This window comes from Pleurodeles waltl, chromosome 3_2 (assembly GCF_031143425.1).
Source record: "Pleurodeles waltl isolate 20211129_DDA chromosome 3_2, aPleWal1.hap1.20221129, whole genome shotgun sequence".
Classification (NCBI taxonomy): Eukaryota; Metazoa; Chordata; class Amphibia; order Caudata; family Salamandridae; genus Pleurodeles; species Pleurodeles waltl.
This window is the reverse complement of record NC_090441.1, coordinates 204,451,125-204,474,629: the sequence shown is the minus strand read 5'-3', so window position 1 is coordinate 204,474,629 and position 23,505 is coordinate 204,451,125.

Genomic DNA, 23,505 nt, shown 5'->3' with positions numbered 1-23,505 from the left:
TGAAAAATGTCTTTAAATGAATTGTGTAGCTATTAACTGTCAATAATTACAGATTAAAGTTTATAATATATAGTTTGACATTTTATATGATTTCGCTAGAGCACTGTTAGTTGAAGTAACGCTTGCGGTCTACTGATGATGATGATCATAATAAATATTTATAAAGCACAACAAATACCCAGAAAAGACTATCCTGGCACTAGAGACACACCTACTTCTTTTAAGAGACTTAAAAAATGTAATGTGGTTGGGCTCAGCCTGCAGGTGTAAGTCTACTCTATAACTTATAGTTGAGAAATTGAAAAGATCTTCTCCCCTTAAAAGCATCATTACGTTGAGGAATGTAGAGTAGAAGGGTATCAGCAGATCATAAAAGTCTGTTTGGAATGTATCTATGAAGCTGAGAGTAAGTAATCACCAGGCAGTGCTGACAGAAGGTGCTGTGGGCACTGCTTGTGAATTTAAACATCCCTCTCTTATTGAAGCAAGTGTCAACTATGGAATATGCGTCTGTGTGACCGAGTTGTTGCAATTCATGGAAGTCAGAATTGTTACTGCCTGTTTATGAACACGTTGCAAGTGGGTCAAAGTTTTAGAAGGAAGGACAAAATATAGTGCATTGCAGTGTTCTAGGTGGGAGACATTGACACGACTATGTTTTGCACTTAGATTGGCAACAGAGGACACTTTATAGAGCATTCACAGGACACTGAATTTGCATTAACATGCTTTTCGAAAGTGAGTGGACTGTCTATGAAGAAACTCAGGGGCAGATTTAAGAAAAGTGGCACTGCACCTTTTAGACAAAAATATTTGTGCGCCTATGTTTAACTTAGTAATACAAATACACCTGTTTTTCATGGTTGTGTGAGTAACAGGGGAATGGTTTTTCACCCAAGAAACATTATTTTCATTTTATGAAAAAGAAACCTTTAATGGAAATCATAAACAAAAACAATAATGATTGCTAAATTAACTTTGAAGTAACATTATGAAATATTAACATGCAATTTATAAATCGTTTACAAATTAGTCCAAACACATATCTTAAAAGCAAATGTACATAATTTAATGGTAGTAATTCCAATTATTGTATGATAATATTTTGTTTTAAGGCTGCTAAAGAGGTAACACTCTGGTGATTGTCATTCACTCTACAACACCAAACAGCTACAGTGAGATGAATAATATATTTTGCTAAATATTTTGCTTTGATACATTGTCTTAGTTGGACTCGGCATCTGTGCACATCATGGCATTAAACATTCAGGTGTTTTGGAATGCTATCATAATAAGCTGATCATATGCATGTTATGACAGGTTCCCAACCTTTTGACTTCTGTGGACCCCCAACGTGTCATTACTGGAGCCCGGGGACCCCCACTGAATCTTTATTGATATCCGGGGACCCCCTACTGAGTCATTACTGAAAGCTGGGGACCTAATCTGTTAATATTATTTAACTTTCTTAGCAGTCGCGGACCCCCTGAGTAGACTTTGCGGACCCCCAGGGGTCCCCGGACCACAGGTTGGGAACCACTGTTTTATGGGAAAAAAAGGATCACAGTCATAACAGTTTCCAATTCTATTGCAGCAGGAGAAGTAATTATGCAAGTTGAATAAGCTAACTTTCTGTCATGACAAGTTGATACAAGGCCCTAGTTGCTTCTAATTAAGGACTGACAGCTCAACAGCATCTATGCTTATAACTTCTGAAGAGAATTTATGATCTCATATACACCATCCAACTTATGTTGACTATTCTTTGCATATATTTTCCACAAGCCTACAGTCCCTAATTTCACAGCACACATAAAAAACACATCAATATCGAACATTACTGAGTGAAATAAACACTATGGGCCTGATTACTAGGCTGACGGTCTGAAGACCGCAGGCCTCGAGGTGACTGTCGGAACACTGACACCGTGGCGATCCGACCGCCACATTATGAGGTTGGTGGGCACAACCGCTAACCTACCGCCATCCCCGCCAGAATGTCAGATCCCGACGGGCTGACGGTGGTGCAGGTTGTAATCAGCCAGAGCGGCGCTAAACTCAGCACCACCCTGCTGATTACAACCTTGTTCTCCGCCAGCCATTTCATGGCAGTCTGACCGCCATGAAAAGGTTGGAAGAGAACAAGTGCAGGTGGCCACAGGGGCCATGGCAGTGCATGTTAGAAATCTGTGACATGCTGTGGCATATGGAAGGGGGAGCAAGGTTTGAAGTGAAAGAAATCCCTTAATTTGTGGAGCGAGAGAGGAAGCTTGTATTATAAAAATAAATGCATGGGGCCAGCGCCAGGGTCAAAGAGAGTAAGGGTTATTTGTTTATTAAGTGTGAAAAGCAACTGTAAATTTGTGGGATGTAAACTAAAAAATCACCCTGGAAATAAAAGAAGGACTTCATCACTGTCTCTCTGATTACAAGGCATTTTGCCAGCTTAAAACATCCACATAGCAGTTGGCCCAGTGGTTAACTGTTTGGGTTAACATTGCTTTTGACCAGGGTTCAAACCTCAACTGGAGAAAAATCTTTTTGAAGTTGTTTTTCATTTTATTTTTTATTTTAGCCAAATGAAAGAGGTACCATTGTAAATCACCCCCTGGCACTGTCTGTGTGATTGTAATTTGTGGCCTATTTAGTCATGGCAGTGCATGGTAGAAATTTGTGACATGCTGTGGCATCTGGAAGGGGGAGCAAGGTTTACAGTGAAAGAAATCCCTTCATTTGTAGAATGAGAGATAGAGGAAGCTTTTATAAAAAAAAAAAAATGCATGAGGCCAGTGCTAGAGAGGAAGGGTTATTAGTTTATAAAGCTAGAAAAGCAACTGTGTATTTGTGGCAGGTAACATAAAAATCACCATGGAAATAAAAGAAGGGCGTCTATACGTTCTCTAAGATAAAAATGCTTTAGGTAGTTAAATATGTCCATAGGACAGTTGGTATAGTGGTTGTTACCTATATTAACATGCATTGTACACTAAAGTTCCAACCCCACCTGGATAATATTTTTTATATTGTTTTTCCTTTTTCTTTCTTTTAGTTTAACCAAGAGAAAAAGAGCCCTTTGGCAAACACTATAGCTATCTGCAATTATTCACAAAAGAGCATGTCAGAACACATTGTGTGGGATATGCTTCAACCGTTCGCGAGCGTGACACGTGTCACATCTCCAAGAATTATCATGTGCCAAAAAGCAGACAGTGGGAAGAGGTGCAAAGAAGGTGATGCGCCGGGGGCCGGCAGGGAACTGACGCCTGAGCAGTGGATCACAGCAGATACAGCCAGGGCCAGAGCCATGAGTGTCCTGGGGGACGTGCTGAAGAAAAAAGACCAGCTGCTGATGGAGGCCCCACAGTGGATGGTCAGTCGGGCCCCTGATGCCAAAGGCCCGGAGCAAGTGTGGATGAATCGGTATGCAGTACTGACGGAGGAGAGGGTCACCCACCTGAAATCAGTCATGCGCATTATCCAGCTCAAGGAGGACTCCAGGGAGAGGTTCAGTCCTACATATGCCTATGTGTATGCTGGTGATGAGAGCAGAACGGTCTACCTGTGTCCGATGTTCTGGGAGGCCCCAGAGCTTCTACAGAGAAACTCCCAGCCGGGCATCCTCATCCACGAGGTGTCCCACTTCTGCGGCGCCAAAGACCTGGGGTATGGTTCAGATGCCAGATCCATGTCCTTCTGCTGTCATGGCCGGGGCATCAGGAGGCAATCAAGCTCATTAGCCGAACCCTCTGCAGAGATTGAGCAGGTTATCGAAAATGCTGACAACATTGAATACGAGTTTGAGATGACCCTGAACCATAAGGGGAAATATATGGACAATAGTTATACCTGTTGCAGAGAAAGAAACCAAGACTCCGTCTGCATCAACTCTGTGAGCAGCGACTTCTTATCCTACCACGACAATAAAAGGTAAGCTGGGTGCATGACTGTGAAAGAAATGGCACTTACAAGCCGGGCAAGTGAACTATCACTGTATTGCATTTTGATTGGTTCATACCAATATCTGACACCCCTGCTACGGACTGTGATTGGCTGGAGAGGGAGTAAAAGTGCTACAAGCTGGATGGGTTTATTGAATTCTGTAGTGAGGATGGAGCCTTGGGGTCAGTATTAACCAAGACGCATCATTCAGGCCGCACATCCTGTGGTGACGTCAAGCCTACTTCACTCTGGATGCCGGGGGGGCCTATTATGGCGACTGTCATTGCCGCCAGACTACACTATGCCATCCCTGAAAGTGAACTGAAGAGGTTGCAGCTCACCCAGAATGCAGCCGTCAGATAGATTTTTAGACCACCCCACTCACCTCCTACCTTAAGAGCCAATCAAGCAACCTAAAGCTTTCAAAGTCTAATGTTCAGTCTTCAAGCCCCTCGAGGGAGTGGCTCCAAGTTTCCTTAAAGCTCAGTTGTCAATATACTCTCCTAAAAGGAGTCCCTGTTCACATCAGCTAACACCTTGGCGGTGCACAGGGTAAGGAAAGTTAGGGCAGGTGGACAAAGTTACTCCATATTTACGCCTAAGGAATGGAATGCCCTCACCATAAGCATTGGCTCTATGGCGGAATTGTCCACCTTTAGGAAAGCATTAAAGACATGGCTCTTTAAGCAAGTATTTGAGTAAACAAATTCTGGATCGGATGCTTCCTCATTGGCTCCTTCTTTGGTCTTACTAGTGCCAAGATACCTCTGGATGAATGTTGCACTGTAGGAAGATCACATGCCATATATTAGTTTGTCAATAATTACAGAGTTAGATTCATGCCCCAACTGGCAGAAGCATCATTCGCTGCATGAAATGGGGCAAATTATTCTGTGCCTGACCATCAGGGTAGGGAGACTTTGGTAAGACTTTACAGAATTCACCATTTTACCTTGGTTTTACCAATTAGCAATGGGAAATGTCAATATGGCTGCCACATCTTTACTATTGTATTACCAGATACTACATTACTAGTGCTGCTACTATTAGTAGTGGTTTAAAGTTTTAGGTCCGGTGAAGAGAACCCCATATCCTTTTTAGGTCGAGCGTAAGTGTACGACCTCTTGTATACTTTTAAGTATACTTCTTCTGTGGGCTTCCAGCTATTTCATTTGTTAGTTTCAGTGTCATTTAAACATCCTTGCTAGCTAGTGGTCAGTCATGCCTCTTTGTCCTTCATTCTTCAGTGTGGGAGCAGGGAACAACTACTGTATAATTATTCTTTGTCCTGTTTATCTGGCCTGTAGGGTACTTTTTTTTCACTTTGTTTCCTGCTCCTGTCCGGGGATGCTTCCCTTTTCTTTTGCAGAGCATTCTTCCTTTGAGCGTAGCTGTAAACTAGGCTATTATCTTGGTCACATTTGGTCTTTGTGGGTTCTCTGCACCCTCTCTCAGCTACCTGGCTCCCCCCTTTCTTGGCTTGGATTTTTTTTACCAAGTGTGCCTGCCAGTGTGCTAAGAGCAAGGGCAGAGGATTGCTTCTAATTGCTTATAGTCTAGGCACCCAGCTCTACCTGTCACGACTTACGCGTTGCTTGAGTCTGGAGTCCGCTGAACGAGTGACAAGGTTCTTGTTTTTGAATATTCTGCCTTGGCCCAGGTAGGGGCGACTCTTTCTGGTAGCCACGGTGCTGCAGGCGATAGGAACGCTAAGGGCAGTCCATGTCCTTCAGAAGTAGTGCCAGAAGGAAAAAAAACGTAAAAAGGGGAAAAAAACTCAAAAAGGAAAATTTCTGGAACAAGAGCAAAAATCAATACATAAAATATAAGACCCAAAAATGAGCAGGAAAACACTAGTACAACAAAAGCGTAACCACTATCTGACACAAGGGGGAAGGAGTGAAGACACCATCCAAACAGAGAATGTTACAGCGCAAGGAGAACAAGAATCACAGCCCTTAAATACCTATAAAACAGGAAGCGACCAGCAGGAAGTGTAAGGATACCATGTTGGATAGGGAAAGATACATAGAAAGTAATGGACAAGGAACCATAGTGAGTAGGGAACCAATGCATGCTGGGAAGAGAGGGGGATAATGGGAAAAAGGAAAAAACATAAAGGAAAGAACAAACGAGGGCAACAGGAAAGAAGGACAAACATAACAGGTGAGTGGGGGAAGAGGTTATGTGGGTTTGCAGGCGTGCCGCGCTGAAAACAAACGAGGCCCCATGCCCAATTTGGGGCCTTGGATAGTGCAGAGGAGACTGGGGGCACGGTGCGTCTGAGAGCCGCGTGCCGTGGCCCGATACGAATGTTCGGCTCGCGCCATGCGCCACGGCGCAACACTACCCGGGGTCCGCAATCCTTAGAGACAGTGCCCACTTCTGCTCCTTACTGGGATCCCACTCACAGCTCCACCAGTGCACCTCAGTTCACACACTCCAAGCCCTCAGCCGTGCCAGTGCCAGGAACACCACACACATCATCTTCCAGATCACCTCAGTTCTCAAGTCAGTACACTCTGCTGCTCCAGTACTGGGACCTTAGGCCCAGTTCCATTGGTGCACCGCAGTTCACACATTCCAAGCCTTCAGCCATGTCAGGAACACCCACACAAGCTGTCTGCCAGAGCACCTCAGTTCTTACAGTCAGTACACTGTGCTGCTCCAGTACTGCGTCCTGGGGCGCACCTCCATCAGTGCTCTGCAGTTCACACACTCCAAGTCCTCAGCTGTCCCAGTGCCAGGAACCCCACACACGCTGCCTGCCAGAACACCTCAGTTCTCACAGTCAGTACACTCTGCTGCTCCAGTAGTGGGACCTCAGGTGCAGCTCCTTCAGAGCACCGCAGTTCACACACTCCAAGCCCTCAGTGGTGCCAGTGCCAGGAACCCCACACACACTGTCTGCCAGAGCACCTCAGTTCTTGAAATCAGTACACTCTGCTGCTCCAGTATTGGGAACTCAGGTGCAGCTCCATCAGTGCACCGCAGTTCACACACTCCAAGCTCTCAGCCCTGTCAGTGCCAGGAATGCCCCACACGCTGTCTGCCAGAGCACCTCAGTTCCCTCAGTCAGTACACTCTGCTGTTCCAGTACTGGGAGTTTGAGCACAGCTCCATCAGTGCACATCAGTTCACTTAGTCCAAGCCCTCAGCCATGCCAGTGCCAGGAACCCCACACACGCTTTCTGCCAGAGCACCTCAGTTCTCACAGTCAGTACACTCTGCTGCTCCAGTACTGGGACCTTGGGCGCAGCTCCATCAGTGCACCGCAGGTCACACACTCCAAGCCCTCAGCCATGCCAGAGTCAGGACCCCCCCACACACGCTGTCTGCCAGAGCACCTCTGTTCTTGCAGTCAGCACACTTTGCTGCTCCAGTGCTTGGACCTCAGGCACAGCTCCATCAGTGCACCTCAGTTCACACACTCCACGCCCTCAGGTGTACCCATGTCAGAACCCCACACAGCTGTCTGCCAGAGAACCTTAATTTCGGAGCTTAGCTGTAAACAAGGCTATAAATCAGGCTATCTTGGTCACGTTTGGTCTGCCTGCCTGTGGTCCCTGGTGCTGAGGGTAAGGGAGGATGGCTTGTAATTGCTTATAGCTTAGCTGCCCAGGGCTTCTTACATCAAGGTTTGCAAGAAAATTAGCAGTGTTATCTACACACCACAAAATTGTTTTCATGAACTTTGGAATAAACTGTGACTGCTTGAGATTTCCTGCTGTCTTAGTCAGATGTGCCTGACCCCTCCTAATTAAGTAATTCAGTGGCATTGTATATTAACCTGCTACCTCCACTTTTGTCCTAACAAGCAGACAGAAAGGTTCCCCCATCTGAACTCCTCCCCTAGATGTAACCTGATGTTACCTAGGAAACCTTTGTATGACGTCCCTGCTCTTTCAGCTCTTCTACCCACATGCAGCTCAGCCATAGCACCTCCTTCCAAGCACTCAGTGCCGATTGCCTGTCCAGTGCTGGGACCCCTCAACCAGCTCTACCAGGGCTCCGTAATCCTTAGAGATAGTGCCCACTTCTGCTCCATACTGGAATCCCACTCACAGCCTCATCAGTTCACCTCAGTTCACACACTCCAAGCCCTCAGCTGTGCCAGTGCCAGAACCCTACACGCTGTCTGCCAGAGCACCTCAGTTCTTACAGTCAATACACTCTGCTGTTCCAGTACTGGGACCTCCCGTGCAGCTCCAAAATTGCACCTCCATTCACACACTCCAAGCCCCTCAGCCATGCCAGGACCCCACACACTCTGTCTGCCAGAGCCCCTTAGTTCTTACAGTCAGTACACTCTTCTGTTCCAGTACTGGGACTTCGGACGCAGCTCCATCAGTGCACCTCAGTTCACACACTCCAAGCTCTCAGTCGTGCCCGCACACACACTGTCTGCCAGAGCACCTCAGTTCTTACAGTCAGTACACTCTGCTGTTCCAGTTCTAGGACCTCGAGCGCAGCTCCATCATTGCACCTCAGTCCTACCCCGGCGAGGTCACTTCCTTTCCTATACTGAGACCCGCTCACATACAGTTCCATTACAGCAGCTCAATTCTAATATTCAGTCCCACTGCCAAGCCAATACTGGACCCAAAAGAGCAAAACACTCCTCAGCCAGTGCACCTCAAGTCTTAACATCCAACGCCACTGTTGATGGAAACCACCAAAGCTCTGCCAGCATCCATCAATTCTAACATTCAGTGCAAATTTCATCTCGGTACTAAGGCTCACACAAACGCCCTTCAGGACTCCTCGCTTCTGTGGTTTAAAGGCAATGCAACTCCCATACTGGGCAACTCGCAGCTTCACCAGGGCACCTCCAAGCTAACACCCGGCAACACTGGCACGCCAATTCTAGGTTCCACACATAGCTCCATTAACATATCTCACTTCTGATCTTGCATGCCCGTTACTATTTCAGTACTGCAACCCACATACAAGTCTGTCAGTGCACCTCAACCCTAACCTGCAGCACCCCATTATTCCAAAACCAGAAATTACACAGTGCTCTGTTTCTCATTTCTCACACTCTGCCTTTCTGTTATTCCATCACTCGGCCAGGACACAGCTCTGCTTATACCCCCAATACCGATCTGAAGTGCCCCAATATTGCTGTATTGGAGTTCACGTACAACTCTGCTAATGCACCGCCTGCTGTTCTGCAGTGGCCCCTGCTGTTCCACACTCTGACTTCTGATTGAGGATGGGGGGGAGCCAATTAAATCTATTCTTAGCTGTCATCTTTATTTAGGAGGGTCTGTTTCACTGATCTCACTCCGTTCTTTTCTTTACTCTCAATGTTTTCTTTCTCCCTCACTTTTCTCTTTCCAGCTCTTAAAATCCACACGTTAACAGTTTTGCTCTTTCTTTCAACTGTTTATTTCTACTCCGCTCCCTTTTTAGGTCGAGCGTGCAAGCGCTCTGACCTGTTGTAATCTATCTCTGGGCTTTCAACCATGCCCACTGCACGCTCATCACTATCACTCGTTCGTGGGCTTGTCTTTCAAAAATCCTTTGTTATCATTGGTAAATGCTTCACGTTTGTCCCTCCTTGGGGCGGTTTATTTACCGTCTTGGACATCAACCCTTTTACATGGATAATTAAACATTTTCCGATACGTTTGACTCCGAGCGAACTTCTTTTTCCTTTTTTGTCTCTCCTTCGCACTCATGCTCATGGCGGCTGTGGCACTATGAATGGGCTCCCTTATGTCAACAGTTTTACTTTTCATTTTCAATTTAAGTGGCAAGAAAATTCCAGTTAGGAATTTACAACGTTGACAGCTCTAACTCGAGCAAACGTGAGACCCATTGCATTGCAAATGCTTGTTTCTTTATGATGTACAAACATTGTGGCCTTTTTCTCGGTATTCCTTTAGTTGTTAGCTTCTTTAGGATCCGGCACTTCAGCCCCTGGCTTCACACATTATCATTCATCAGCCAATAGGAGTATTCTACAGTGTGATTCTATTGGCTGTTTCAATGTATTCTTCCGCCTGCTGTGGAACACTTGATGCGCTATTTAACATCTAAAGACATCATCAGTATAACACTTTTTTCAATTAATTCTTTATGTCATACATGCATTGTACACAACAAGTGATTTGTTTACATATGTATATTTACTGACAAAAACAAAGGTTAAAGTAACATTATAGCTAGGTGTAGTTGTGACACATGTACTTCTTATGACCTCACAGATGACATCACATGATAACATGTTCTATGACATCATTTATGACATCACTGATGACATCTCAATTGACATCATTTATGACATTGGCAGTTGGGGAGTTGGCCACAGGGCCTGGCCCTGGGGATCCCATACCCAGGTCCATTTTGTTTTTTAATTAAAAGAAGGGGGGCATCCAGCCCTATCCCCCGGGAGCACCCACAATATTTTGGGGGAGGAGGCCACGTGGCAGATTTCAGCCCTGGCCACTGCATCCCTTAGGGTCAGCCAGAGGACCTCCAGGCTTCACCATTCGCCAGAGAACTCCCTCCTGATTGGAGATACCACTCTCAAATCATCAAGAAACCAGCAAGCCAGTGAGGGTCCCAAACCGGATGCCTCAGATGGACCAAACTCTACCCCGACAACTGCAAGGATAAACCCTGCCAGTGTGCCAAGTTTGGTGGCAGTGCACCCTCAAGTGGCCAATCCGTGCCAATACCCTGGGTATTGGTCAGCCAACATCGGACACAAAGAAAAACAGCCCGCCTGGGGCTGCAAAAGGACCAGGAGGAAGCCCCAGTTGTGGGACTTCTGATGCAACCTGGACCTCCCGCCAGAGTGCCCCCATTGTCCTGTAAACGCCCCTTGAACCAACTTACCTCCTGCACCTGAGTGCATCCTTGCGCACAGCTCCTGGCTCACCGTTTCACTCTGCACCCGGCAGCCCTGTGCCCTGCACCAAAGAACCGACTGTGCTCTAAGGGTCCCCCACCTTTTGCAACCCAGACACTCCAAGGGGACCCCCAGGATTCACCGTTAACCTTACCTGTGCAGTGCTTTTCCAAGTGGTCCCACGCAGTGGCCCTGCACCAGCTCGAGAGAGCTTTTACAGCTGTTCCCGCCAGAACCAGGAGTCACCTGAACTGATTCCTATCATGCGTAATTACACACAAAAAGACTATTTTTATTAAACTTCAAAATTCATATCTCAAAAAGTACTTGCCCAAATCTGATGATCTTGGTCTTGAAATGTATATAAAAATCTGAAGTATTTGTATAAATTGGTCTCGAGTTATTCCTTTGAGTGTGTAATTTGCTAGATTGATTCTGTGAGCACAAGAAATGCTTTGCACTTCCCCAGGATTGGCCTAACTGCTCGACCAAGCTACCACAAAAATTAAAGCATTAGGTGGTCTAGTTTTTACCCATGTAATCAACGTGTGGTTGCCTGGACTCCCTGCACACTGTGCCTAGCTTTGCACACTACATAGAGACCCAACCTCCTATAAATGGTCACCCCCACTTTTTGCCTATTTATCAGTGTGTTTAGAATGTTTTCACTGGGGTCCTGCTAACCAGGACCCCAACAATGGTGTTCTCTCCTCTATAAATGTGGTTGCTCTGGTGCCCTTTACACCCCACCATTGGCATACTGGTGTACCCCTTTAAGTCCCTAGTATATGATACTTAGGTACCAAGGGCATTGGTAAACAAGGGTCTACCATGGGCTGCAGCATGTATTATGCCACCTATGGGAGCCCATGCAAACTGTGTCTGCAGGCCTGCAATTGCAGCCTGCGTGAAAAGGTGCATGCACCCTTTCACTGTTGGTCACTGCACCAGGTCACTGTAAGTCACCCCTATGGTAAGCCCTCCTAGCCCAGGGTGCAGGTCCTTGTGTGTGAGGGCACCCCTGAAGCAGAGGTGCCCCTACGAACTCCAGTTCCAATGCACTGGACTTCGTAAGTGCGGGGAAGCCATTTTACCCGTGTACTGGCCACAGTACTATTGCCAGTATTGGTGGCATGATTCCATGCTCTCTGGGGGCTCCTTATAGGACCCCACAGTATTGCTTCCACCAGTCTTAGAGGGTTTGCGGGCAGCCCACGCTGCTGTAGCACTCAGACAGGTTTCTTCCCTCCTGTTGCTTGACCAGCTTAAGCAGGGGACAGAAGAACAAAAGAATTCCTGTGGGAGAGGGGATGTAACCCCCTCTCTCTTGGAAATAGGTGTTACAAGACTGGGGAGGGGTACGCTCCCCTCGCCACCAGATTGCTTTTGAAGGGCTCATTTGGTTCCCTCCTTGAATAATATGTTTTCAAACAGTGCAGGGACCCCCAGTCCCTGCTATGGCGCGAAAGCACACACAAAAAAGGGGAGTGACCACTCCCCTGTCCATCACCACCCCAGGGGTGGTGCCCAGAGTTCCTCCAGGTGGCCGTTTGATTCTGCCATTTTGGAAACAAGATGTGCAGAGGCCCCTGGGAGCATCAGGATAGCTGACTGACGTCAGTGACCACTCTGATTGGTGGTCACCATGCAGAGTGGCCAAGACCCATATTAGGGCTATTTAGGGACTCTCTTGAGGGTGGGTCCCCAAATTCAGCATGCAAGACTCCACCAGGACTCCTCTGCATTGACCTCTTCTGCTCCTGGCCACTGGAACAGCAACTGGACTCTTCAGGAACCGAACAAGCTTGCAGCACCCGAGGTGACCGTTAATTATAACATTGTTTCTCCGGCTCCTTCCAGCAACTGCAACATTTCTACAGCTTTGCATCCTCAGGGGTTGACAAAACTTCAGCTGCACCAAGAAGCAAGAAATAATCTCCCTTGGAGTGAAGGAGTCACTCTTCTGTACCAGCAGGCACCTAAGGCAACGTCGTCTGGCTGATGTGATCTGCTCTCTGCTGGAACTGCGTGGATCCCACAAAACATGTGATGGTTCGGAGTAGTCCCCTTGGTCCTTCTGTCCAACTTGGGTACTGGTGAGTCCTTACATCTTCCTCCAGGACAGAATCCCTGTGCACTGTGACTCTTGCAGCAACCAAGGCTTGTTGACTCCTTTTCCAAGGGACCTTCAGGCTCCTAGCAGCCCTGGCCTCTATCACTTCATTCTTGCAAGGACAGTCTCTCCTTTGATGCTCCAGTGATATGGGACTCCTTTACAAGGGTGCTGATTGGGCCTCACTGCAACTTACTGTGCCTGCTGCCAGTGGGTTGCCTTTGGGGGCTACGACTGCTTGTGCTGGCTGTCCCAACTGCTGATGGTCAGCCCGGACTCTCCTCCCAGGGTAGAGTCCCCTGGACCTTGCTGGTCCTCCTCTTCTTTGCAAATTCTCTTCTTCACAGATTTGCATTTGCCAATGTTTGTTGGTGGTCCTCCTGACCATTGACCATCTGCGACCTGGCAACTGGCATGGGACACCTTCTGCACAGCTCCAAGGACCTCTCTGCAGCTCCTGGGCTCCACAGCTGATCCTTTTCATCCCTCGTCGACCCAGATCTTTATCCACAGAAGGGTTGGTAGCGGCTCCTGCCCCACCTGAACACTCTTGCATTTACTGGACTCTGTCCCCTTGTTTAGTAGGTCCTCTTTATCTGGAATCCATCATTGGGTTCCACTGGACTGGTCCTGGTATTGCAAACTTCCTTTTCCAAGTCCTCTTGTTAGTCTTTGCGAAGACTAGGTACTTACCTCTGCTCTCCTGGTCATTGGGGGTCATCTAGATACTCAACACTTGGGTCTTGAATTCCCCCAGCTCCCTTCTAACTACTCCACATATTTGGGTGGGGAACCTATCTTCGCATTCCACTATTTTAGTATATGGTTTGGCCCCCCTATAGGGCCCTACCAATTTTTTGCTATTTCTTGCCAATGCTTGTTGTTTGTTTATGCTAATTCCTAATACTTACCTTGTATATATAGTGTGTACCTACCTCCAGTTGGGGGACTGCCTATAAAAAATCTAGTTCAGTTTTACTGTAATAAAGTACCTTTATTTTTGCAACACTGTGTGGCTCCTTTCATGTGTGGTAAGTTACTGTGTGACTGTTGAGGTATTGCAAGATCTTTACACGCATCCTAGATAAGTCTTGGCTGCTCACCACAGCTACCACTAGAAAGCCGTGGCTTTCTACACACTGTCTTATAATAGGGGTTGCCTGCACCTGGTATAAGGTGCAAACACCATAGTATTCCACCAAACACCAAGCTAGCTTCCACAAATACTGGCAAATTCGCATGGCACCAGGAGCACTCTCTATATGTGATGGGCATTATCAGTTCACTGTTAAGCCCTTTGGTTTAAAGAATGTCCCTGCCACCTTCCAAAGATTGGTGAATCAGGTCCTTGCTGTTTGGAGTCCTTCAGTGCAGCATATCTAGATGATATTGCTGCCTTTAGCTCCTCCTGGCAGGATCACCTGATCCACCTGGGGAAGGTTTTGCAGGCTGTGCAATAGACAGGCCTCACTATCAAGGCATCCAAATGCCAGACAGGGGAGGACACTGTTATATACGTGGCCCACCTTGTAGGTGGAGGCCAGGTACAACCTTTACAACCCAAGATCCAGACAGTTCTGGACTGGGAAGCTCCTAGAACCCATACTCAAGTCAGGGAATTCCTTGGCATAACTGGTTATTACAGGAGGTGTACGAAGGGGTATGGACCCATTGTGACCCCTCTCACTGAACTGACTGCTAGGAAGATACCAAGGAAACTGAACTAGACTGTTAGTTGTCAAAGGGCCTTTGACACCCTGAAGGAGGCAATGTGCTCAGCACCAGTTTGCAAAGCTTCAGACTACTCTAAACAGTTCATTGTGCAGATTGATGCCTCTGAACATGGGATAGGAGCAGTCCTGTCCCAAACCAAAGATGACCAACCTGCTGCTTTTATTAGAAAGACGTTTACTCCCCAAGGAACAGTGTTGGAGTGCCATTGAGAGGGAGGCCTTTGCTGTGGTTTGGTCCCTGAAGAAGCTGAGGCCATGCTTGTTTGGTATTCAATTCATTGTTCAGACTGACCAAAGAGCTCTCAGATGGCTAATGCAAGTGAAAGGTAAGAACCCTAAACATTTGAGGTGGTTTATTCCCTGCAGGGAATGGAATTTTCATTGGAACATAGACATGGGACTGCCCATGCCAATGCAGATGGAATTTCCAGGTTTATCCACTTAGATAATAAAGACTCTCTTGGGAAAGGTTAGTCTCATCCTCTTTCGTTTGGGGGGGGGGGATGTAGGAGGCTGGACTGGCTTGTAGTGAGTACCAAGGGGTACTTGCACCTTGCACCAGGCCCAGTTATCCCTTATTAGTGTATAGGGTGTCTAGCAGCTTAGGCTGATAGATAATGGTAGCTTAGCAGAGCAGCTTAGGCTGAACTAGGAGACGTGTGAAGCTACTACAGTACCACAAGTGTCACTTGCACAATGTCATAAGAAAACACAATACACAGTTATACTAAAAATAAAGGTACTTTATTTTTATGACAATATGCCAATGTATCTTAGAGTGTACCCTCAGTAGGAGGATAGCAAATATACACAAGTTATATGTACACAATACCAAAAATATGCAGTATAGTCTTAGAAAACAGTGCAAACAATGTATAGTTACAATAGGATGCAATGGGGACACATAGGGATAGGGGCAACACAAACCATATACTCCAAAAGTGGAATGTGAACCACGAATGGACCCCAAACCTATGTGACCTTGTAGAGGGTCGCTGGGACTATTAGAAAATAGTGAGAGTTAGAAAATTAGCCCTCCCCAAGACCCTGAAAAGTGAGTGCAAAGTGCACTGAAGTTCCCCCAAAGACAAAGAAGTCGTGATAGAGGAATAATGCAGGAAAGACACAAACCAACAATGCAACAACGGTGGATTTCCAATCTAGGGTACCTGTGAAACAAGGGGACCAAGTCCAAAAGTCACAAGCAAGTCGGAGATGGGCATATGCCCAGGAAATGCCAGCTGTGGATGCAAAGAAGCTTCTACTGGACAGAAGAAGCTGAGGTTTCTGCAGGAACGAAAAGGGCTAGAGACTTCCCCTTTGGTGGACGGATCCCGCTCGCCGTGGAGAGTCGTGCAGAAGTGTTTTCCCGCCGAAAGGACGCCAACAAGCCTTGCTAGCTGCAAATCGTGCGGTTAGCGTTTTTGGATGCTGCTGTGGCCCAGGAGGGACCAGGAGGTCGCAAATTGGACCAGGAGAGAGAGGGGACGTCGAGCAAGACAAGGAGCCCTCTCAGCAGCAGGTAGCACCCGGAGAAGTGCCAGAAACAGACACTACGAGGATGCGTGAAACGGTGCTCGCCGAAGTTGCACAAAGGAGTCCCACGTCGCCGGAGACCAACTTAGAAAGTCGTGCAATGCAGGTTAGAGTGCCGTGGACCCAGGCTTGGCAGTGCACAAAGGATTTCCGCCGGAAGTGCACGGAAGCCGGAGTAGTTGCAAAAGACGCGGTTTCCAACAATGCAGTCTGGCGTGGGGAGGCACGGACTTACCTCCACCAAACTTGGACTGAAGAGTCACTGGACTGTGGGAGTCACTTGGACAGAGTTGCTGGATTCAAGGGACCTCGCTCGTCATGCTGAGAGGAGACCCAAGGGACCGGTAATGCAGCTTTTTGGTGCCTGCGGTAGCAGGGGGAAGATTCCGTCGACCCACAGGAGATTTCTTTGGAGCTTCTAGTGCAGAGAGGAGGCAGACTACCCCCACAGCATGCACCACCAGGAAAACAGTCGAGAAGGCGGCAGGATCAGCGTTACAGAGTTGCAGTAGTCGTCTTTGCTACTATGTTGCAGTTTTGCAGGCTTCCAGCGCGGTCAGCAGTCGATTCCTTGGCAGAAGGTGAAGAGAGAGATGCAGAGGAACTCTGATGAGCTCTTGCATTCGTTATCTAAAGTTTCCCCAGAGACAGAGACCCTAAATAGCCAGAAAAGAGGGTTTGGCTACCTAGGAGAGAGGATAGGCTAGCAACACCTGGAGGAGCCTATCAGAAGGAGTCTCTGACGTCACCTGGTGGCACTGGCCACTCAGAGCAGTCCAGTGTGCTGGCAGCACCTCTGTTTCCAAGATGGCAGAGGTCTGGAGCACACTGGAGGAGCTCTGGACACCTCCCAGGGGAGGTGCAGGTCAGGGGAGTGGTCACTCCCCTTTCCTTTGTCCAGTTTCGCGCCAGAGCAGGGCTAAGGGGTCCCCTGAACCGGTGTAGACTGGCTTATGCAGAATTGGGCACAAATGTGCCCAAGAAAGCATGTCCAGAGGCTGGGGGAGGCTACTCCTCCCCTGCCTTCACACCATTTTCCAAAGGGAGAGGGTGTAACACCCTCTCTCAGAGGAAGTCCTTTGTTCTGCCATCCTGGGACAAGCCTGGCTTGACCCCATGGGGGCAGAAACATGTCTGAGGGGTTGGCAGCAGCAGCAGCTGCAGCGAAACCCCAGGAAAGGCAGTTTGGCAGTACCAGGGTCTGTGGTACAGACCACTGGGATCATGGGATTGTGCCAACTATGCCAGGATGGCACAGAGGGGGCAATTCCATGATCATAGACATGTTACATGGCCATATTCGGAGTTACCATTGTGAAGCTACATATAGGTAGTGACCTATATGTAGTGCACGCGTGTAATGGTGTCCCCGCACTCACAAAGTCCGGGGAATTGGCCCTGAACAATGTGGGGGCACCTTGGCTAGTGCCAGGGTGCCCTCACACTAAGTAACTTTGCACCTAACCTTTACCAGGTAAAGGTTAGACATATAGGTGACTTATAAGTTACTTAAGTGCAGTGTAAAATGGCTGTGAAATAACGTGGACGTTATTTCACTCAGGCTGCAGTGGCAGGCCTGTATAAGAATTGTCAGAGCTCCCTATGGGTGGCAAAAGAAATGCTGCAGCCCATAGGGATCTCCTGGAACCCCAATACCCTGGGTACCTCAGTACCATATACTAGGGAATTATAAGGGTGTTCCAGTAAGCCAATGTAAATTGGTAAAATTGGTCACTAGCCTGTTAGTGACAATTTGAAAGAAATGAGAGAGCATAACCACTGAGGTTCTGATTAGCAGAGCCTCAGTGAGACAGTTAGGCACCACACAGGGAACACATACATATAGGCCACAAACTTATGAGCACTGGGGTCCTGACTAGCAGAGTCCCAGTGACACATAACAAACATACTGAAAACATAGGGTTTTCACTATGAGCACTGGGCCCTGGCTAGCAGGATCCCAGTGAGACAGTGAAAACACCCTGACACACACTCACAAACAGGCCCAAAGTGGGGGTAACAAGGCTAGAAAGAGGCTACTTTCTCACACAACCCCCCCCCCCAAACGAAGGACAATAAGGCTAACCTTGGCCAGTTGAGACTTTATTGTCTAAGTGGTGATAAGTAGAGAGTAGCTCTGCAATAGACTGGTTACTCCCTTTATCATCCACTATATGGTTACTTCCCTGTGGGGATGTAAACCACCCTGTTTGAAGTTTTTTAGCTAAGCAACAATGTGAAGATGTATTTTCAGAGTTTCTATCAGTAAGTTTTAGTTTAGAGCAGTGGGAATTGTCCACTGAACCTATTTGTAGTGATGGAAATGCCAGACAGGGATGCTGTCTCAGAAAAGCCATAGCTGGGCAAAAACTTTGTCCATATGGCTGGAAGAGAGAACAGGGATGCTGTTTCTCTTGAGTTGGAGCAGGGCAGGGATGCTGTCCTATGAGCTCCACATTAGGGCAGGGATGCTGTCCTAAGTGTTGTGAGGCAGTGCAGGGTTTCTGCACTAAAGTTTCTCTGGGAGGGTTGGAGGGATGCTCCATGTTAACTAAAACGGTGCTCTTTTTCTCACCAATGTCAGTTATCCCACAGAGAGGTACTTCCACCTCAGGGAGTACAGTTTTGCCAACTGATGATTCCCTTGGAACAGGTGCCATCCCAGGAGAGGTTTCTCCCACCACAGGAATGGTATCCTGAATGGTAGGGTGGTTAGGGGATACTGTGATACCCTTTTTACCTGTTGATGGAGAGGGATCCTGAGTTTTCAGGCCTTCTCTCCTTTGCTTTTTCATTTCAGTAGAAATGAGAGGGAACAATTCCTCAGGGATGCCCAGCATGGCTGCATGGGCATAAAACTCTACATTAGCCCAACCTGAGGCCTCTAGGTCATTACCTAAGAGACAGTCTACAGGTAAGCTAGGTGATACCACCACCTGCTTAGGGCCAGTAACTCCACCCCAACTAAACTGAATTATAGCTAAGGGAAGAAACTTAGTGGAGTTATGGACATCAATAATCTTATACTGTTGTCCAATGATGTGTTGATCAGGGTGCACTAGGTTTTCAGTCACCAAAGTGATACTGGCACCTGTGTCCCTGTAGGCCAAGGCCTCAACACCATTTATTGAAACTGTCTGCCTGTACCTATCCATTGTAAGGGGACAAGCAGCCAGTGTGGCAAGGCCAATGCCACTAGGTGTGACAGAAACTGTCTTGGGATTGACTACCCCAGTTTCTACTATGGACCCATAAGTGAACCCAACTACACCCTTAACTTGACTGTTGCCAGCAGTCCCACCACTAGTACCACTACTGCTAGGGGCACTAGAGCTTGATGTATTAGTGGTGGTAGGCTCAGGGGGTTTACCTGGACAGGACTTATCCCCTGGCCTATGGCCTCTGTTTTTACACACAAAGCACCAAGGCTTTTTAAATTGTGTAGGTTGAGAAGAAGAGGAAGAATTTGTTTTATCCCCACCCCCTGAAGAGTGTTTAAGATTAGAAGTGGGATCTTTGGTTTTACCCTTATCCCCATGCTTATCTTGAGATTTTTCACCATCTTTCTTCTTGTTGTTCTCTTTGTCACCTCCTGTATGAACTTTTCTGTTCACCCTTGTTCTGACCCATTTGTCTGCCTTCTTTCCCAATTCTTGGGGAGAGGTCAGATCAGAGTCCACCAAGTACTGGTGCAACAAATCAGACACACAATTATTAAGAATATGCTCTCTCTGGATTAAGTTATACAGGCTGTCATAATCAGTAACTTTACTGCCATGTAACCACCCCTCCAAGGCCTTCACTGAATGGTCAACAAAATCAACCCAGTCTTGTGAAGACTCCTTTTTGGTCTCTCTGAACTTTATCCTGTATTGTTCAGTGGTTAAGCCATAACCATCCAGGAGTGCATTCTTAAGAACTGTAAAATTATTGGCATCACTTTCTTTCACAGTAAGGAGCCTATCCCTACCTTTTCCACTAAATGATAGCCATAGGATAGCAGCCCACTGCCTTTGAGGGACATCCTGTACAACACAGGCCCTCTCAAGTGCAGCAAACCACTTGTTAATGTCATCCCCCTCCTTATAAGGGGGAACTATCTTGTGCAGATTCCTTGAATCATGCTCTCTTGCAGGATGACTATGGGGAATACTGCTGCTGCCACCATGGGTTTCTAAACCCAACCTCTGTCTCTCCTTCTCTACCTCTAAGGATTGTCTATCTAAATCCAGCTGTTGCTGTTTAAGCTTCAGTCTGGATTGCTCCACTCTCAATCTATTGAGCTCCCTTTCTAACATTCTGTCATCAGGGTGGGTGGGAGGGACATTCCTAGACACAGAAGTATGGTGAGAATGGACAGAAGGAGACCTGTCCCTTACAGAAGGCACCCTAACAGCTTGGCTAACAGTGTAATGTGAGAGCACACCATCTGTATGATGTGACCCAGCTTCTGTACCAACTATGCTAGACTGTCTAGTAATGGGCAGGCTAGGAAGTTTCTTTCCTGAATCTTTTCCTGGGGGAGTCCCTGGATCAGATTGGGAACCATTTGCTGCTTTTTCACCAGATGTGGCCCCTATGGCCTTATCTTGTTCTCTAAGCATATTAAGCAACAATTCCAAAGAAGGATTCTTCCCTACACTCAAACCTCTTTCTACACAGAGACTCCTTGCTCCTTTCCAGCTAAGGTGATCATATGCAATCTTAGACAGGTCAACATTTTGGCCTGTGCCAGACATTTTCAGAGAGAGTTAAAGTGATAGAAAAAGAGAAAAACGTTTTCAGAACTTTTTAGAAAGACAGAAAAAAACTTTTAAAACTTTTAAGAACTTTTTGAAAGTTTAGAAGTACTTTTCAGCACTTTAGAAAAGAGTGAAAAGAGGAAATGCAAAACTTTTTAGCTATGTGTACACACACTGAACTTGTTTTGTATATTTTTCTCTTATGAAAAGTACAATGACAAGAGTGGTAAGTAGTCTCAAAGCACTTATCCCACCGCTGCACAACCAATGTAGGAGGCTGGACTGGCTTGTAGTGAGTACCAAGGGGTACTTGCACCTTGCACCAGGCCCAGTTATCCCTTATTAGTGTATAGGGTGTCTAGCAGCTTAGGCTGATAGATAATGGTAGCTTAGCAGAGCAGCTTAGGCTGAACTAGGAGACGTGTGAAGCTACTACAGTACCACAAGTGTCACTTGCACAATGTCATAAGAAAACACAATACACAGTTATACTTAAAATAAAGGTACTTTATTTTTATGACAATATGCCAAAGTATCTTAGAGTGTACCCTCAGTAGGAGGATAGCAAATATACACAAGTTATATGTACACAATACCAAAAATATGCAGTATAGTCTTAGAAAACAGTGCAAACAATGTATAGTTACAATAGGATGCAATGGGGACACATAGGGATAGGGGCAACACAAACCATATACTCCAAAAGTGGAATGTGAACCACGAATGGACCCCAAACCTATGTGACCTTGTAGAGGGTCGCTGGGACTATTAGAAAATAGTGAGAGTTAGAAAATTAGCCCTCCCCAAGACCCTGAAAAGTGAGTGCAAAGTGCACTGAAGTTCCCCCAAAGACAAAGAAGTCGTGATAGAGGAATAATGCAGGAAAGACACAAACCAACAATGCAACAACGGTGGATTTCCAATCTAGGGTACCTGTGAAACAAGGGGACCAAGTCCAAAAGTCACAAGCAAGTCGGAGATGGGCATATGCCCAGGAAATGCCAGCTGTGGATGCAAAGAAGCTTCTACTGGACAGAAGAAGCTGAGGTTTCTGCAGGAACGAAAAGGGCTAGAGACTTCCCCTTTGGTGGACGGATCCCGCTCGCCGTGGAGAGTCGTGCAGAAGTGTTTTCCCGCCGAAAGGACGCCAACAAGCCTTGCTAGCTGCAAATCGTGCGGTTAGCGTTTTTGGATGCTGCTGTGGCCCAGGAGGGACCAGGAGGTCGCAAATTGGACCAGGAGAGAGAGGGGACGTCGAGCAAGACAAGGAGCCCTCTCAGCAGCAGGTAGCACCCGGAGAAGTGCCAGAAACAGACACTACGAGGATGCGTGAAACGGTGCTCGCCGAAGTTGCACAAAGGAGTCCCACGTCGCCGGAGACCAACTTAGAAAGTCGTGCAATGCAGGTTAGAGTGCCGTGGACCCAGGCTTGGCAGTGCACAAAGGATTTCCGCCGGAAGTGCACGGAAGCCGGAGTAGTTGCAAAAGACGCGGTTTCCAACAATGCAGTCTGGCGTGGGGAGGCACGGACTTACCTCCACCAAACTTGGACTGAAGAGTCACTGGACTGTGGGAGTCACTTGGACAGAGTTGCTGGATTCAAGGGACCTCGCTCGTCATGCTGAGAGGAGACCCAAGGGACCGGTAATGCAGCTTTTTGGTGCCTGCGGTAGCAGGGGGAAGATTCCGTCGACCCACAGGAGATTTCTTTGGAGCTTCTAGTGCAGAGAGGAGGCAGACTACCCCCACAGCATGCACCACCAGGAAAACAGTCGAGAAGGCGGCAGGATCAGCGTTACAGAGTTGCAGTAGTCGTCTTTGCTACTATGTTGCAGTTTTGCAGGCTTCCAGCGCGGTCAGCAGTCGATTCCTTGGCAGAAGGTGAAGAGAGAGATGCAGAGGAACTCTGATGAGCTCTTGCATTCGTTATCTAAAGTTTCCCCAGAGACAGAGACCCTAAATAGCCAGAAAAGAGGGTTTGGCTACCTAGGAGAGAGGATAGGCTAGCAACACCTGGAGGAGCCTATCAGAAGGAGTCTCTGACGTCACCTGGTGGCACTGGCCACTCAGAGCAGTCCAGTGTGCTGGCAGCACCTCTGTTTCCAAGATGGCAGAGGTCTGGAGCACACTGGAGGAGCTCTGGACACCTCCCAGGGGAGGTGCAGGTCAGGGGAGTGGTCACTCCCCTTTCCTTTGTCCAGTTTCGCGCCAGAGCAGGGCTAAGGGGTCCCCTGAACCGGTGTAGACTGGCTTATGCAGAATTGGGCACAAATGTGCCCAAGAAAGCATGTCCAGAGGCTGGGGGAGGCTACTCCTCCCCTGCCTTCACACCATTTTCCAAAGGGAGAGGGTGTAACACCCTCTCTCAGAGGAAGTCCTTTGTTCTGCCATCCTGGGACAAGCCTGGCTTGACCCCATGGGGGCAGAAACATGTCTGAGGGGTTGGCAGCAGCAGCAGCTGCAGCGAAACCCCAGGAAAGGCAGTTTGGCAGTACCAGGGTCTGTGGTACAGACCACTGGGATCATGGGATTGTGCCAACTATGCCAGGATGGCACAGAGGGGGCAATTCCATGATCATAGAC